Source organism: Schistocerca piceifrons, chromosome 3, assembly GCF_021461385.2.
Source record: "Schistocerca piceifrons isolate TAMUIC-IGC-003096 chromosome 3, iqSchPice1.1, whole genome shotgun sequence".
Lineage (NCBI taxonomy): Eukaryota > Metazoa > Arthropoda > Insecta > Orthoptera > Acrididae > Schistocerca > Schistocerca piceifrons.
Window position 1 is genome coordinate 302,470,610 of NC_060140.1, and position 19,164 is coordinate 302,489,773.

The 19,164-nt window shown below is 40.1% G+C and overlaps 4 non-coding genes across 4 annotated transcripts; 1 reads left to right on the forward strand and 3 right to left on the reverse strand.

Annotated features, from left to right (window-relative positions):
* Nucleotides 1-15,817: 15,817 nt before the first annotated feature.
* Nucleotides 15,818-15,892, reverse strand: Trnas-cga. Its single transcript has one exon. It is a non-coding gene; the product is annotated as a tRNA-Ser (tRNA).
* Nucleotides 15,893-16,118: 226 nt separating this feature from the next.
* Nucleotides 16,119-16,193, reverse strand: Trnas-cga. Its single transcript has one exon. It is a non-coding gene; the product is annotated as a tRNA-Ser (tRNA).
* A 226-nt stretch (nt 16,194-16,419) lies between these two features.
* Nucleotides 16,420-16,494, reverse strand: Trnas-cga. The gene has a single exon. It is a non-coding gene; the product is annotated as a tRNA-Ser (tRNA).
* Nucleotides 16,495-16,756: 262 nt separating this feature from the next.
* On the forward strand, nt 16,757-16,831 carry Trnas-cga. Its single transcript has one exon. It is a non-coding gene; the product is annotated as a tRNA-Ser (tRNA).
* The last annotated feature ends 2,333 nt before the right edge of the window (nt 16,832-19,164 follow it).

Here is a 19,164-nt window from a genome sequence, read left to right on the forward strand (position 1 = left end):
CCGATGTGTATCGCTTCAAGCTTTTTTCCCCCTATCCCTCTGGAAATAACCACAACCGAAATCAGCAACAAGCGCTAACAAAACTCTGACTTCACAAATCGAACGTCAGACTATTTTTATACATTTTTGTTTTAAATTTGCCACATTCCTCTGTGATGCAATAAACTTCAACAAATATTAGTTTTTTATAGTTACCATTATCATTGTTACTCATTCATCATTTACATCTACGTTTGCACGGATGCTCTGCAAATCATACTGAAGTGCCTGGCAGAGGGTTCATCGGACCGCTTTCACACTAATTCTCTATTATACCAATCTCCAATAGCGCGGTAAAAACGAACCCTATATCTTCCCGTTTATTATGACGACGGTTTTTCTCTATGTAGGTCGGCGTCAACAAAGTATTTTCGCATTCGGAGGAGAAATTTGGTAACTGAAATTTCGTGAGAAGATTCCGCGCTGCGAAAAACAGCTTTCTTTTAATGATCTCAATCCTAAATCCTGTATCACGTCAGTGACACAAGTCGTTACTGACGTCAGTGTGAAATATTGCCCTTGTCCTAGTTACTGCAAATGTATTGAATACCCCCCCCCCCCCTCCATGAACAATGGACCTTGGCGTCGGTGGGGAGGCATGCTTGTATCAGTGATACAGACAGCCGCACCGTAAGTGCAACGACAACGAAGAGGCATCTGTTGAGAGGCCAGACAGATGATTGGTTCCTGAAGAGGGTCAGCAGCCTTTTCAGTAGTTACAGGCACAACAGTCTGGATGATTGACTAATCTGGCCTTGCTGTGCTAGTACTACGAACGGCTGAAAGCAAGGGGAAACTACAGACGTAATTTTTCCCCAGGGCAAATGAGATGAAATAGTGGAGGCATCATAGGCTCAAGTAGGTACAAAGACGACGCCTAGTAGAAATCCTTGGGTAACAGAAGAGATATTGAATTTAATTCATGAAAGGAGAAAATATAAAAATGCAGTAAACGAATCAGGCAAAAAGGAATGCAAACATCACAAAAATGAGATCGATAGGAAGAACTGACAGAGCTGGCTGGAGGACAAATGTAAGGAGGTAGAGGCATATATCACAAGGGGTAAGATAGATACTGCTGGCCGGTGTGGCCAAGCGGTTCTAGGTGCTTCAGTCTGGAACCGCGCGACAGCTACGGTCGCAGGTTCTAATCCTGCCTCGGGCATGTATGTGTGTGATGTCCTTAGGTTGCTTAGGTTTAAGTAGTTTTAAGTTCTAGGGGACTGATGACGTCAGATGTTAAGTCTCACGGTGCTCAGAGCCATTTGAACCATTTGTAATATAGATACTGCCAACAGGAAAATTAAAGAGACCTTTGGAGAAAAGAGAACCACTTGTATGGATATCAAGAGCTCAGATGGAAAACCAGTTCTAAGCGATGTAGTATACTTTCTCAAAGTATTTGTATGGAGTGTACCCACATATGGATGTGAAACATGGACGATAAGTAGTTTAGACAAGAAGAGAATAGAAGCTTTCGAAATGTGATGCTACAGAAGAATACTGAAGAGTGGATGGGTAGATCACGTAACTAATGACTAGGTACTGAACAGAATTGGGGAGAAGAGGAATTTGTGGCATAACTTGACTAGAAGAAGGGTTCGGTTTGTTGGACACATTCTGAGGCATCAAGGGATCACCGATATAGTGTTGGTGGGAAGCGTGGAGGGTAAAAATCGTAGAGGGAGACAAAGAGATGAATACACTAAGCAGAGTCAGAAGGATGTAGGGTGCAGTAGTTACTTGGAGATGAAGAAGCTTGCACAGGACAGAGTAGCATAGAGAGCTGCATTAAAGCAATCTCTGGACTGAAGACCACCACAAGAACAACATTCAAAATAAAACTTTTAGAGCTTGTATTTCACTTAATGTATCATTTCTTACTTTTCGAATAAGTTCCATGGAATTTCAACCATGACCTTCGTTAACAAGAAAGCAGGCGTGCTTCTACCACAGATCCCAATCACACACCGTTCGGAATTTTGAGCCCAGTTAGATGAGGACTTGATCACGTAATTTATATTTCAAACATATTTCTTCTAAATGGGACAATTCTTCCTAAACCTAATCTACTCTTCTAAGTTTCCATTCACTCCTCAAATTTTCATATTCAGTGCAGTTATAAAATAGAAAAATTGACGTACACAAAACAGTGCTTTACTAGCGTGATCCTTTCGCAGGTACTAGGTCTTCGAAGTGGTGGTTTGGTGCGACCTACAGTTTAGAGTGGACTCTGCACCACGGAGCAAGCTGGGACTTTCAACATTACCAGTTCACTGCAAGAGACGAAAGAAGCGGTAACTAACATTAAAATTCAGTCAAACATTCGGGGAACTTAACTTCGGATATGTAGATTTTGTAGCTGGTACTTTCACACTGAAGCACCAGAGTTACGCACATAAAAAGGATACAGACAAGGTAGCACCACGACCGAAAATGAAATTTCGTGCTAGTGTTACGTTTCACTTGGTGCTTTAACTACCGTAATTACTGTACAGAGTGATAAACGCATTTTATTATCGTGCCCACAGCGTTGTTGGCTCTCTTATTTTGTTACTTCTACTTGCCCCAGGAGCGTGGAAACCTTCCACTGATTCATCGAATGTATTGCCTCGCAAGTCTAACAGCGGTGTTTCCCAGCCAGGGTATTATGTCCTTCTTTCGTACCCAACCGTCGTCTCTTAATGCGTGTCATATTAACACAGAGAAGCTTAGCACTTTGTGCTTTGCTGTTGAGCTACACCACATACCATAAGCTATAACCACACTGGCGGTGACAGATAACACAGATTAGAACAAGTGTTAAATCCTATAGAAAGAAAATAGTTTAACAATAAAAAGTACACGAAACGTTTGTGTCGTTGATATGCCCGAGAACCAACAAAACGAATGTCAGTGAGTTGCAAGATACCAAGAGTTAATCGAAAGAGTACATCCAAGGGAACTTACATGATGCGGATTTAAAAGTGAAAAACTATGTATAAAGAAATCAGCTTAGGAGGTGGTAACGCGTGAATTTGCCTGGTGAAGTACGTCGTGCTTTGAGGTGTATAATAGTCCCCCTCGAATAGAGAGGGTTACTCTCATGACGAGTTCGACATCTTTCTTCTTTTTTTTTCGACCTGTGATTCAGAATATTTATTCAGATCCAATATAGTTTTAAAATGTAAGCAAAAAATTGGGAACTAACAGCTCGCAAAGACGCGTACATAATTCCCACTCTCCAACTAAGATTGGAATGGAATGAGTAAGTCTAGTATGGATCTAGGTATATAATTGGCGATAACTCCTCGAAGACGTATTGGAAAGCTGCTTTTAGTGTCCTAGAACGGTGATAAAAAGGTATCATCCGAAACTGGGAGACACCAGCGGAGAGTTAGATAGTCTGTTTAAACTCCCTGATCAAAGGAATCCGGCCATATATTATTGGACATTAATATGGGGTGTAAATCCTTCACCTTCACGATGCCATCCAATTTTTTTTTTTTTTTTTTTTTTTTGTCATCAGTCTACTGACTGGTTTGATGCGGCCCGCCACAAATTCCTTTCCTGTGCTAACCTCTTCGTATTCCAATCTCTGTCTTCCTCTACAATTTTTGCCCTCTACAGCTCCCTCTAGTACCATGGAAGTCATTCCCTCATGTCTTAGCAGATGTCCTATCATCCTGTCCCTTCTCCTTATCAGTGTTTTCCACATATTCCTTTCCTCTCCGATTGTGCGTAGAACCTCCTCATTCCTTACCTTATTAGTCCACCTAATTTTCAACATTCGTCTATAGCACCACATCTCAAATGCTTCGATTCTCTTCTGTTCCGGTTTTCCCACAGTCTATGTTTCACTACCATACATTGCTGTACTCCAGACGTACATCCTCAGAAATTTCTTCCTCAAATTAAGGCCGGTATTTGTTATTAGTAGACTTCTCTTGGCCAGAAATACCTTTTTTGCCATAGCGAGTCTGCTTTTGATGTCCTCCTTGCTCAGTCCGTCATTGGTTATTTTACTGCCTAGGTAGCAGAATTCCTTAACTTCATTGACTTCGTGACCATCAATCCTGATGTTAAGGTTCTCGCTGTTCTCATTTCTACTACTTCTCATTACCTTCGTCTTTCTCCGATTTACTCTCAAACCATACTGTGTACTCATTAGACTGTTCATTCCGTTCAGCAGATCATTTAATTCTTCTTCACTTTCACTCAGGATAGCAATGTCATCAGCGAATCGTATCATTGATATCCTTTCACCTTGTATTTTAATTCCACTCTTGAACCTTTCTTTTATTTCCATCATTGCTTCCTCGATATACAGACTGAAGAGTAGGGGCGAAAGGCTACAGCCTTGTCTTACACCCTTCTTAATACGAGCACTTCGTTCTTGATCGTCCACTCTTATTATTCCCTCTTGTTTGTTGTACATATTGTATATGACCCGTCTCTCCCTATAGCGTACCCCTACTTTTTTCAGAATCTCGAACAGCTTGCACCATTTTATATTGTCGAACGCTTTTTCCAGGTCGACAAATCCTATGAAAGTTTTCTGATTTTTCTTTAGCCTTGCTTCCATTATTAGCCGTAACGTCAGAATTGCCTCTCTCGTCCCTTTACTTTTCCTAAAGCCAAACTGATCGTCACCTAGCGCATTCTCAATTTTCTTTTCCGTTCTTCTGTATATTATTCTTGTAAGCAGCTTCGATGCATGAGCTGTTAAGCTGATTGTGCGATAATTCTCACACTTGTCAACTCTTGCCGTCTTCGGAATTGTGTCGATGATGCTTTTCCGAAAGTCAAATGGTATATCGCCAGACTCATATATTCTACACACCAACGTGAATAGTCGTTTTGTACCACTTCCCGCAATGATTTTAGAAATTCTGATGGAATGTTATCTATCCCTTCTGCCTTATTTGACCGTAAGTCCTCTAAAGCTCTTTTAAATTCCGATTCTAATACTGGATCCCCTATCTCTTCTAAATCGACTCCTGTTTCTTCCTCTATCTCATCAGACAAATCTTCTCCCTCAAAGAGGCTTTCAATGTATTCTTTCCACCTATCTGCTCTCTCCTCTGCATTTAACACGGAATTCCCGTTGCACTCTTAATGTTACCACCGTTGCTTTTAATGTCACCAACGGTTGTTTTGACTTTCCTGTATGCTGAGTCTGTCCTTCCGACAATCATATCTTTTTCGATGTCTTCACATTTTTCCTGCAGCCATTTCGTCTTAGCTTCCCTGCACTTCCTATTTATTTCATTCCTCAGCGACTTGTATTTCTGTATTCCTGATTTTCCCGGAACATGTTTGTACTTCCTCCTTTCATCAATCAACTGAAGTATTTCTTCTGTTACCCATGGTTTCTTCGCAGCTACCTTCTTTGTACCTATGTTTTCCTTCCCAACTTCTGTGATGGCCCTTTTTAGAGATGTCCATTCCTCTTCAACTGTACTGCCTACTGCGCTATTCCTTATTGCTGTATCTATAGCGTTAGAGAACTTCAAACATATCTCGTCATTCCTTAGTACTTCCGTATCCCACTTCTTTGCGTATTGATTCTTCCCGACTAATGTCTTGAACTTCAGCCTACTCTTCATCACTGCTACATTGTGATCTGAGTCTATATCTGCTCCTGGGTACGCCTTACAATCCAGTATCTGATTTCCGAATCTCTGTCTTACCACGATGTAATCTAATTGAAATCTTCCCGTATCTCCCGGCCTTTTCCAAGTATACCTCCTCCTCTTGTGATTCTTGAACAGGGTATTCGCTATTACTTGCTGAAACTTGTTACAGAACTCAATTAGTCTTTCTCCTCTTTCATTCCTTGTCCCAAGCCCATATTCTCCTGTAACCTTTTATTCTACTCCTTCCCCTTCAACTGCATTCCTGTCGCCCATGACTATTAGATTTTCGTCCCCCTGTACATACTGCATTACCCTTTCAATATCCTCATACACTTTCTCTATCTGTTCATCTTCAGCTTGCGACGTCGGCATGTATACCTGAACTATCGTTGTCGGTCTTGGTCTGCTGTCGATTCTGATTAGAACAACCCGGTCACTGAACTGTTCACAGTAACACACCCTCTGCCCTACCTTCCTATTCATAACGAATCCTACACCTGTTATACCATTTTCTGCTGCTGTTGATATTACCCGATACTCATCTGACCTGATGAGTGTTTGAATGTCTGTGGAAGAATGGCAGCCTATTCTCGCACAAGAGCCGAACCCAAACAACGTATATTGCTGGATGCTGGGGTCTGGAAGCGAGTCGACGCTCTAAGTCATCGCAAATGTCTTCCACTGCGCTTAGGTCGCGGCTCTGGGCAGGTCAGCCCGTTTCAGGAATGTCATTGTCCACAAGCCATTTCTTCTACTGCTGCCTTATGACAGCAAAGCTGACACAAACAGTCATCGTCTGAGAACATTTCCTCTACTGTACGTAACACAAAATGCTATAGAATGAGTTCATACCCTTCTGTATTTAGGTTTTTTTTAAAAAAACACAATAAAATGACCACATTCTGACCACGAAAAACAGCCATATAACATAAGCAGTCTCCTCTATACTTCACTACTGGCTCTATGTGTGACGGCAGGTACCGTTCGCCAGGCAATCGCCAAACTCAACACCATCCATCAGATTGCCATAGGGTGTAGGGTGATTCATCAGTTGATTATTTAGTTAGTTAGTCACGTAATCCATAGATCATTTGAGCTATCCTTTTATCGAAATGACGTGGAAAGAGAAAGTTTACAGGATATGTATACATGAGTAGTGTTGATATTACTGAACATATTTTTTATTGCTACTGATGCAACTACACCTTAAAACTAGTTTTTTGTCAGCCAGTTTTTAAATAAAGATTTTCCGTGGAATAGAACGAGATCCGCAGAAGAAATGGTTGTAGGTGAGACTAACAAGTGGCTTTTCTACCTGATGGACATTTTGTGTTATTGAGCATACGATCAAAAATTATAGCTGCGGAATATTGAACTTCTTTCTAAGCTACTGACAGAATTAATAAAGGGTAATAAAAGTAAATTTTTCCGCTAGTGTTGTGGGTACGGACACCATTATTCCTCTCAAAATGTGATGGAGTATTTACCACAAATTTCTTTTGCGAATGTACCTACGGTGGTGGTGCACTTTAAATGCCTACCTTCATGAAGTCTGCGACAGAACCTAACGATGACTGCTGAATATAGTTGCTCTTACAAACAGCGTCCCGTACGAGCAGACCAGTTACTCGAACTTTAGGTACCTGGACCACGCACGGATCTGTTTAAAAAGAATAGCTCGATGTATTCGTAGGGCCGATCCATGCACGTCTGCTTTCATGCCCCACAGCTAATTTGTAACTGTAATCCTGCAGTCAAACAGTTTATCCATTTGCTAGAATTGCGAGTTAACAGAAATACAAAATAAAAGTTTAATGAATAATTTAACGACAAAGGTTCTATTCTAACATCTGCAATAGATTTAGGCGACAGAGATTTGTGTTGTACAATGTTTGTTAAAAATGGACATGTTAAATAAATGGGAAATGGTCCTATGATCTTCAGGTGAAATACAGACAGAAATATCCTTCTCAACTCCTGTAAAGTTTAGTCGAGAGCTTTACGAGGATGTTAGCAATATTCCCAAACTAAAGTCATCAACGATACGCGAAAACTAAGTACACATAGCTATCATATTCACCAGCATGAATCAGTTCAGAATTCAACATGATCTTTCACAAATTAACACACACAATACAAGGAACAGTATTTCATAAGCTGTCTAACTTTTACCGCTTGTATTGCGGAACTGAGGATGGAGTCCTACTTTGGAGGACATTCAAACCTCTTGAAATATAAAGACCATTAAGAAGTTAAAATATGGTAGCGGCCATTCACGGTCTAGAATCAAGTATCTCCACTATCGAATAAAAGTCGTTATCACAGGCAGGTTTGCCTCCTACCAGCACTCGACATAAAGTGCCCAGAATACCTCTCTTGTGCTCTTCGGCTGGAAAAGTCCCAGGCTCCATTTGACCCCCACAGTCTTCCGCTACTGTCTGCTTTCCCGTTGACCGAAGGCCATCCACACAAAAATAATTCTTACGTTCTGTTGTTATTGTTGTTATGGTCTTCAGTCCAGAGACTGGTTTGAAACAGCTCTCCATGTTACTCTATCCTGTGCAAGCTTCTTCATCTCCAAGTAACTACTGCAACCTACATCCTTCTGAATCTGTTTAGTGTATTCATCTCTTGGTCTCCCTCCATGCTGTCCTCCAATACTAACTTGGTGACCCCTTGATGCCTCAGGATGTGACCTACCAACCGATCCCTTCTTCCAGTCAAGTAGTGTCACAAATTTCTCTTCTCCCCAATTCTTTTCAGTACCTCCTCATTAGTTACGTGATCTACGTACATAATCTTCAGCATTCTTCTGCAGCACCACATTTCGAAAGCTTCTATTGTCTTCCTGTCCAAATTATTTATCGTCTATGTTTCACTTCCATACATGGCTACACTCAATACAAATACTCTGAGAAAAGACTTCTGGACACTTAAATCTATTCTCGATGTTAACAAATTTCTCTTCTTCAGAAACGCTTTCGTTGCCATTGCTGGTGTACATTTTAACCCTCTCTACTTCGACAATCATCAATTATTTTGCTCCCCAAATAGCAAAACTCATCTACTACTTAAGTGTCTCATTTCCTAATCAAATTCCCTCAGCGTCACCTGATTTAATTAGACTACATTCCGTTTCCCATGGTTTTGCTTTTGTTGATGTTCATCTAATATCCTCCTTACAAGACACTATCCATTTCGTTCATCTGCTCTTCCAGGTCCTTTGCTGTCTCAGACAGAATTACAATGTCATCGGCAAACCTCAAGGGGTTTTTATTTATTCTCCATGGATTTTAATTCCTATTCCAATTTCTTTCTTTTGTATCCTTTACTGCTTGCTCAATATACAGATTGAGTAACATTGGGGATAGGCCACAACCGTGTCTCACTCCCTTCCCAATCACTGCTTCCCTTTCATGCCACTCGAATCTTATGACTGCCATCTGGTTTCTGTACAAACTATAAATAGTCTTCCGCGCCCTGTATTTGACCCCTGACATCTTCAGTATTTGGAAATGAGTATTCCAGTCAACATTGTCAAAAGCTTTCTCTAAGTCAACAAATGCTAGAATTTTAGGTTTGCCTTTCCTTAATCTATCTTCTAAGATAAGTAGCAGGATAAGTATTGCCTCACATGTTCCAAAATTTCTACGGAATCCAAACTGATCTTCCCCAAGGTCGGCTTCTACCAGTTTTTCCATTCGTCTGTAAAGAATTCATGTAAGTATTTTGCATCCGTGACTTAATAGATTAACAGTTCGGTAATTTTCATATCTGTAAACACCTGCTCTCTTTGGGGTTTGGAATTATTATATTCTTCTTGAAGTCAGAGTACTTAGGCTGTCTCATACATCTTGCTCACCAGATGGAAGAGTTTTGTCATGGTTGGCTCTCCCAAGGCTATCAGTAGTTCTAATGGAATGTTGTCTATTCCCAGGGCCTTGTTTCGACATTGGTCTTTCAGTGCTGTGTCAAATTCTTCAAGCAATATCATAACTCCCATTTCATCGTCATCTACATCTCCTTCCATTTCGGTAATATTGCTCTCGAGTACATCGCCCTTGGACAGACCTTCTATATGCCCCCACCTTTCTGCTTTCCCTTCTTTGCTTAGAACTGGTTTTCCATCTGAGATCTTGATATTCATGCAAGTGGTTCTCTTTTCTCCAAATGTCTCTTTAATTTTCCTGTAGGCTGTATCTATCTTACCCATAGAGATACATGCCTCTACATCCTTACATCTTTCCTCTAGCTATTCCTGCTTAGCCATTATGCACTTCGTGTCGATCTCATTTTTGAGACGTTTGTATTCCTTTTTGCCTGATTAATTTGCTGCATTTTTATATTTTTTGCTTTTATCCTTCAAATTCAATATCTCTTCTGTTACCCAAGGATTTCTGCTAGGATTTCTACTTTTTACCTACTTGATCATCTGCTGCCTTCACTATTTCATCTCTCAAAGCTACCCATTCTTCCTCTACTGTATTTCTTTCCCCTGTTCTTGTCAATCGTTGCCTAATACTCGCTACGAAACTCTCTACAACCTCTGGTTCTTTCAGTTTTATCCAGCTCCCACTTTTTTGCAATTTTTCCAGGTTTAATCTACAGTTCATAACCAATTAATTGTGGTTAGAGACCACATCTGCGCCTGGAAACCTTTACAATTTAGAACCTGGTTCTTAAATCTCTGTATTTCCATTATATAATCTATCTGAAACCTTCCAGTGTCTCCAGGACTCTTCCACATATACAACTTTCTTTCGTGATTCATAAACTTAGTGTTAACTATGATTAACTTATGCTCTGTGCAAAATTCTACGTTCCACAGACATCAGTTGACCTGACTTGACAACTTACCAGGTCAAACTAATGTATTACAGCATTATTTAAATAAAAAATGTTATAAACATTTGGTCGCACTCAGACCATGCACAAGAAATATTAATAACAGTTTCTTTATAAATACATAAGCCAGTATTGTTGCACAAATTCGCTCATGATAAATAACGACAGACCTTCATTAAAAATTGTTTAAATAATTACTTAGATCTGCTTGTCAGAAGCATCTTTTGGCACTCTTTTACAAAAGTGATGTCAAGTAACACATGCAGCTGACCACTTCTAAATTACTATGATTTTGTGTTATCATTTGCAATTAATATTTAAATAAAGTTTCTAGGAATATAGTAAGCTGTACACTAAATAAATACACTGTTATGACAAAACCTTACATATTCATTCTGTATTCATTTGTTGTGTAATTGTGGAGGATACAATGTTCCGACAAACAGTCATATAATGAAAAGACATTGAAACATAATAAATCAAGAAATGAAAAAGATACAGGTAGCTGTCATCTGAGATATTGTACAATGAAATCGCATGAAGAGTTTAAAAGTTGTTCATTGCGAAAATATTTATTAGTTGTGGAACATTAACTATGTAGTTTTAGAGATAGTGAAATACTGTTGTGTCATTGGATGTGTCTCATTTTTCTGAGATCGCCTAAGTATTCAGACTTGCTTCAATACTCTGAATGTGAATTATTATACATTCTCGAAGAGCTGTAAGAATCCATCTTTCAGCTTGTCTGACCGCCATTTCTTGGAGCATCTCCTGCACTATGCAAACAACAGCCGTCAGAATTCTCCATACTGGGATTTTCTTGATTTCTGGCCACAGAGCTGCCGAGTCGTCTGCAGCTGGCTGGCCAGGAACAGTCTGGAAGCGAGGCTGGCCGCCGCCCTCTCAGAGCCCTGGGCCTGCTAGTGTCCATCCTTCTAACAAATCCACCTACTTCATACCAACTCTGGGTGGCCAAATCACTCGCCTAAATACACATAATGTTACAAGGAGCTTAATAACTACGTGAAGACTGCGTGTGTAAACAACATATTTTGTGCAATGAATACATTATTTCTATGTCATGAACTATACTATCAAATTATTCCTTAAGACATTATTGAGTGTTAATATGTAAAATATGTCACGAGGTTGATTCGTTTGTTTCTGAGACTAGCCACCATTACACAAAGCAGCTGAATTTAACTGTTCGACAGTTCAGTAACATGCTTCTTCCAGTTTATAATTTCCTTAATATGCACACTGGAGCGTATGCCCAATTTACTGACTCCTGTTCATGTGCTAGAAAAGTTATTGGAATGACTCTACTGCACAGAACTGAATATAGTGTATTTTCTTAATATTTACCAAGAGTACATTTTCAGAGAATCAATAATTGTGTTGCTTGAGGCTTTCCCGACAGATTAGTTGTAAACTACACTGATGTGTTCGCTGCACATGAAGATGTAGTTCAGTTCCACCGACAAAATATTTTGGAATTTTCGCAACATCCGACATCTGGGCAGAGAATAATAATTCTTTGAAAAACATCAACTTAACTCTCTTTCCTCTCACTTTCTGCCTAGCGGAATTTATTATAACACTGGTGTTGGCTGCAAAAATCACCAATTCGGCTAGCTGAATCTTAGGTGGAAGGTAGCTGATGTATATAAGAAGTACGACTGGGTCCGAATTTAAGCACTGTGGTATTATATTAATTATTTCTCAATAAACATTAAATGTTCTCTTCTTTCGGCACTGTTTGAATTATTCAATACAACTTTTTGCATTCTGTTTGTTAATGTTCTGTTTCAAATCAGTTCTGTGTACAGCCATTAATTCCATAAAACCTAAGTGTTTCTAACAGCACGATATGATCTGCAAAAACGCCTCATAAATATCGCAATTAATACAAACTAGCGATAGTTAATTATTTAAGACTTACAACATTTGATAAGTGAATGAATAAATAACATTCTTAATCGAGCAAGGCTTCTGGAGTCAAAATTCATATGGTAAGTAAATCATTTCTACATACATGATAGACTACTCCGGAGACATTACTTTTTCCAATATTTTGGAAAAATATTTCACTGAACAAGACGACAATTACTTAAATCTTATTGTGGGAGTTCTCATAATGAGGTTTAACAACTGCTTATTTTAAGCTGTCTGAAAAAATGCCTTGTGCCTGTGATACCTAACATATATCACAAAGGACATTCCTTAGGATATTGCTTAGATTAGAACTTTTCAGAATTCTGTTTGAAATTCTATCAGCAGCATATGACTTTGAAATTTTTTGAAATCTATAAAAGCCAGTGAAGTATGTTCGTGCTACTTCTAGCTGGTTAAAGTTTTGTGGAGTAACTTTTTTTTTCTCCTGCCTCTACAACTGATTCATTTAATCCCACTTTTGCTGCCATGTTTATAATGTGTATTCTTAAAAATACTTACAGCTTGTGAATTATCAGCTGCAACAGTCTCATTTAGTTTGATTGCTTTAGTATCTTGTACACTTGTTTGTCAGTACCCCACTAGTTTCAACCCTTTTTTTAACCATGTCTTCTGACTGGTTTGATGTGGCTTGCCACGAATTCTTCTCTTGCTGTAATCTATTCGCTTGAGAATAGCACTTGTACCTTACTTTCTCAATTATTTGTTGGATGTATTCCAACCCCTCCCTTCCTCTACCGCTTTAACCTCCACAGGTCACTCTAGTACCATGCTGATTATTACCTGATATGTTGTCACATTTTCTATCAACATGTCTCTTCTTCCTGTCAATATTTCCATACGTTCCTTTCTTTGATGATACTTCAGAGAACCTCCTCATTCCTCATCTTATTAGTCCGCTTAATTTTAAAAATTCCTCTGCAAAACCGAATGTCAAACGCTTCGATTCTCTTATGTTCTGGTTTTGGTACTGTCCATTGTTGCCTAACATACAACGCTGTGCTCCTAACATTCATTCTCAGAAATATGTTCCTCAAATTAAAGCTGGTACTTTTTACCAATTCACTTCTCTTGGCCAGGAATGCCTTCTCTGTCTGTGCTAGTCTGCTTTTTATGTCATCCTTCGCTCTTCTGCAATGGATTAACTTACTTACAAGGTAGCAGAAACTTTGACTTCCTCCACTCTGTGATCGCCAATGCTGATGTTAAGTTTGTCGCTAGTCTCTTTCTGCTACTTCTCATTGCTTTTGTCTTTCTTCTGATTACTCTCAGTCCAATTCCTGTACTCTTGAAATCATTTCATTCAAAATATCCTACAACTTGTTCAACTTTGCCTAGAACAGCAATGTCATCATCGAATCTTTTCACTGCTGTTCTTTCATCCAGAATTTTAATTCCACTCTTGAACCTTTCCTTTATTTCCAACACAGCTTGTATAGACTGCAAAGTAGGGGCGAAAGACAAGATAACTGTCCTACACCCTTATTGATCCGAGTACTTCGTCCTTGGCTTTCCAGTCTTGTTCTTCCCTTTTGTTTCTTGTACATACTGCATGTTACTCGTCTCTCCCTACCTCTAACCTCTTGCACCATTTTACAATGTCGAAGGCTTTTTCTACGTCGACAAATCGTATGAGGGTGTCTTGACTTTTCTTTAGTAATGCTGCCATTACGAAACGCAATGTCAGAACTGCCTTTCTGGAGTCTTTACCTCTCCTAAAGCTAAAATGGTAATTATCTAACAGCTCCTCAGTTCTCGTTTCCATTCTCCTGTGTATTATTTTTTTCAGTAACTTAGATGCATGATTTGTTGAGCTGATTAGGCGATAATTATCGCACTTACCTACCGTTGCTGTATTTGGAATTGTGTGTATAATATTTTTCCGAAAGTCTCGTGCTACGTCGCCAGTCTAGTAGACTCTTCACACCAACTTGAGGAGTCGTTTCATTGTCGCCTCTCCCACTGGTTTTAAAAATCCCGCCATAGTTGATCTCAAATCTTCCAGAGCCCTATTACATTCTGACTCTAATACCAGATATTCAGTGTCTTCAATATCAATTTCTTCTTCTGTCACATCGTCAGGCAAGTACTCCCCCTCATAGAGATCATCAATGTCCTCTTTTCCCTCGTATGCTGTCTCCTCTGAATTTAACAGTGGAATTCCCACTGCACTCTTAATTATGCCACCATTGCTTTTCATTTCACTGATGGTTGTTCATATTTTGCAATATGCTGAGTCAATTGGCTTCCCTGCACTATCAATTTATTTCATACCTAACTGACTTTTATTGCTGTAATCCAGTCTTTCCATGAAAATTAGTTTATTGTACTTCCTTCATTCGTCGATCAGTTGAAAAATATCTTCTGTTACCCAAGGTTTCCTTGCATGTAAATTCCATTTTCCTCGTACATGGGATTGTAATTCCCTAAGTTATCCATGAATTATCCTAAATCATTCATTTCCAATCATCTGACGTCCAGTGGCGTCGCACTTTGATCCTCCTCAAGCATCACTTAGCGTTGACTACAGAAATGTGTGGCTTTCATTGATTTGCTCGAGTATTGCACTTCATTCGTTTTAAGTCCCTATACGCATTCATCGTGTTCAGTGGACTGCTGGCAGCACTTTGTAACTCAGCACTTTGTAACTCACAAGTTACTCCTTGCGCTGATTTCAGACGATTTTTTACGATCACCATCCACAGTGCTCGATAGTTCCTCCTTTGGCACGTAGGTCTTCTTGATCTTCGTTATCTGTAGTTGTTCTTCCGCGTTTCCACTTCACAATCACGTCACCAGCAGTCGACCTGGACAGATTTACAAGGGTTGAAAATTCCCTAATGACTTTATTACTCAGATGACATCGAATGACTAGTCAGCAGTCAAAGTAACTGAGCTCTTCTAACAGATTCATTGTGCTGTCACTGCAGCTCTGCTCGCTACACAATTCTCCCGATCTCATTTTATACTAGCTGGTACGCCTCTCTTGGCGTCTGTTGGTCCTGTGTAGCTGCAAAACGTACTCATTCTGTAATTATCAAATGCATACTCACAAATCATAGCTGCAATTATTATTGAAACAATTAGTTGCTGTAAGTGATACTACTCAAAGTAGCTCACAGGTTTCGATACTGCTTTTGCATGTGTAATGATTTTTTATGAATCTCATTTCGTAAATAATATTTTTACACATTGTATCATAGTTTAGACACTGCTCACACTGAAGTTAAATCATAGACCATTGCTTAGAAAGTCATCTCAACATATATTTAAACGCTGTCTCTTGTAATTGGTTTCACTTTGAGTAATCGTACTTAACGAACATAGTCTTCAGTTCAAACTTCCTGGCAGATTAAAACTGTGTGCCCGACCGAGACTCGAACTCGGGACCTTTGCCTTTCGCGGGCAAGTGCTCTACCAACTGAGCTACCGGAGCACGACTCACGCCCGGTACTCACAGCTTTACTTCTGCCAGTATCTCGTCTCCTACCTTCCAAACTTTACAGAAGCTCTCCTGCGAACCTTGCAGAACTAGCACTCCTGAAAGAAAGGATATAGCGGAGACATGGCTTAGCCACAGCCTGGGGGATGTTTCCAGAATGAGATTTTCACTCTGCAGCGGAGTGTGCGCTGATATGAAACTTCCTGGCAGATTAAAACTGTGTGCCCGACCGAGACTCGAACTCGGGACCTTTGCCTTTCGCGGGCAAGTGCTCTACCAACTGAGCTACCGGAGCACGACTCACGTCCGGTACTCACAGCTTTACTTCTGCCAGTATCTCGTCTCCTACCTTCCAAACTTTACAGAAGCTCTCCTGCGAACCTTGCAGAACTAGCACTCCTGAAAGAAAGGATATAGCGGAGACATGGCTTAGCCACAGCCTGGGGGATGTTTCCAGAATGAGATTTTCACTCTGCAGCGGAGTGTGCGCTGATATGAAACTTCCTGGCAGATTAAAACTGTGTGCCCGACCGAGACTCGAACTCGGGACCTTTGCCTTTCGCGGGCAAGTGCTCTACCAACTGAGCTACCGGAGCACGACTCACGCCCGGTACTCACAGCTTTACTTCTGCCAGTATCCCGTCTCCTACCTTCCAAACTTTACAGAAGCTCTCCTGCGAACCTTGCAGAACTAGCAGAACTAGCACTCCCCCAGGCTGTGGCTAAGCCATGTCTCCGCTATATCCTTTCTTTCAGGAGTGCTAGTTCTGCAAGGTTCGCAGGAGAGCTTCTGTAAAGTTTGGAATGTAGGAGACGAGATACTGGCAGAAGTAAAGCTGTGAGTACCGGGCATGAGTCGTGCTCCGGTAGCTCAGTTGGTAGAGCACTTGCCCGCGAAAGGCAAAGGTCCCGAGTTCGAGTCTCGGTCGGGCACACAGTTTTAATCTGCCAGGAAGTTTCATATCAGCGCACACTCCGCTGCAGAGTGAAAATCTCATTATAGTCTTCAGTTGATTAACTGTGCGGTTTACCAGTACTAATGCTTTCTAGTAATAATAATATAACATAAGAGTTATCATATTGATAAATCGATGTAGACGACACCACCAGATTTTTGTTGAACAAACTGCTAATTTATTCATTAGCCACGTCAAAGGCAACTGTAAAGATATGGTCCTGCAGTTATGTAATTGAACAAGAAATGAAACAATAAAATATATATGTAAATTGATGTAGACGACACCACCAGATTTTTGTTGAACAAACTGCTAATTTATTCATTAGCCACGTCAAAGGCAACTGTAAAGAGATGGTCCTGCAGTTATTTAATTGAACAATAAATGAAACAATAAAATATTCAGTTAAAGTACAGCTCGTATGTATGTATCCTTAGAATGGTAGCACATTCCCCAAATATCATTGAATCTTCACTGTTCCACGAAGAGACCAGTCTCATGCTTTCGAATTTGGCACAAAAGAATCGGCAACTCGTAATTTATGTAACTAGTCCACTACAGCGATCCAAAACAGCGGGTAAATAAAGAAATGCATATCCTACGAAGTACGTGATCTGTTACGGTTGACACCAAAACGCAGAATCGAAGTGCTTCTGGTGGTAAGTTCTTATGGGACCAAACTGCTGAAGTCATCGGTCCTAACCTTACACACCACTTAATGTAACTTACGTTAAGGACAACACGCATACCTATGCCCAAGGAAGGACTCGAACCTCCGACAGGGGGAACCGCGTGTACCACGGAAGGGCCTCCTAGATCGCGTGGTTACCCCGCACAGCAGAATCCAAGTATGAGCGAAATTGAGAGTTTTCGCGAGGCCTTTTGACTCTTAAAAATCAATAATTTACCGCTGTAGCAGCTCCAAAACTGACTCCCAAATACCTGACAAACCACTGAATGATCTTTCTAAGAGCCACTGAAGATCCCAGAATGCCAGAGCGACTGTCCAATCGCACCACTGAGGTCTCGCAGTTTCCTCCAAAAATTACAACTTACATACAATTACAGAATAGTTGCCACCATTTGAATAATAACAATGAAATTACAAATTTAATGTATGACATGAATAAAAGCTCTTTCCCTTCCAGTTGCATTCTACATATCTGTAAAATATTCATACATTAACAGTTAAAATACAGATGTACGTATGCTCATACAACATAATGAAATATACGTTATAAACATATGATATAACAAGCTTGGCTACCACAATTGTTGTGTCATCTCATGCTCAAGCTAATGGAGGTATCAGTTCTCATTAACAATTCATCATTTTTAAGGTCAGAGTGTTTTTAATATTGAGTTAATTAACTTTTATTTAAATGAATCAGAAACAGTTAATAATCTACACAAGTGTAATATGGTGATATGAGGAATTGCACATTGCGTTTATTTGTTGCGTGGCAACAGAGAATATGATGATCCGGCACATTTACATAATTTATAAAAATTTAAATTTAAATATGTGATAAAGCAACAAGTAAAGTATGTGCTAACGTGTACCTTTCAGTGAGGATAGCTGTAGTTCCGGTCTATTATCTACCACATTGTTTGCAAGTGAAATGTATAATAGTTAATCATTTTCAATGACTTCTGTGAGACCGTTTCTTATTGTGGTAAATGTTATATTAAGGTCTTAATAAATTTACCTCAGTGTCATTTCTATGTTGATATGATTGGATTTCCACTATGACGAAACTTCGAATTACTATTGAATTATTGAGTATTTCAAAGTAACCATATTCCACCCTGCAGCACATGCTGGCAGTTTACAGTTCACTCACACTTCGGACCAAATATCCTGCAAGCCAACCTCTTCCCCCCCCCCCTCATTTCACCTGCTTGGGTAAAAGCACCGATTACCTGCCGCAGGGCGCTCGCTTTTCTGTGAGTCACGTGCAATGAAAGCTTAAGCCATCCCCTTTCGCCTCTGCCCCTTCTGCCGACCAACACTTAATACTTCCACCTGACATATCTCGACATTTTATGCGTTTGGTTACAGCTGCTAACCATACAAGATTGACAAAAGAGTTCATTACAGTGCTAACTACGCTAATTATGCAGATCAGGCCTGGCAAGGCGTGGCTCACGAAGCATTCCACTCCAGCGACTGCTTTCCCCCTCCAGTTCCAGCCGCAGTGTGTGATGGTTTCTCTGCAGTCAGAGGGGCAGCGTCTTACTTCGACCGGTTCCTCGAAGCATAGGGATACTCTCTCGTACTTTGACAGGCATCGGGTGCTGTCAGCGATTT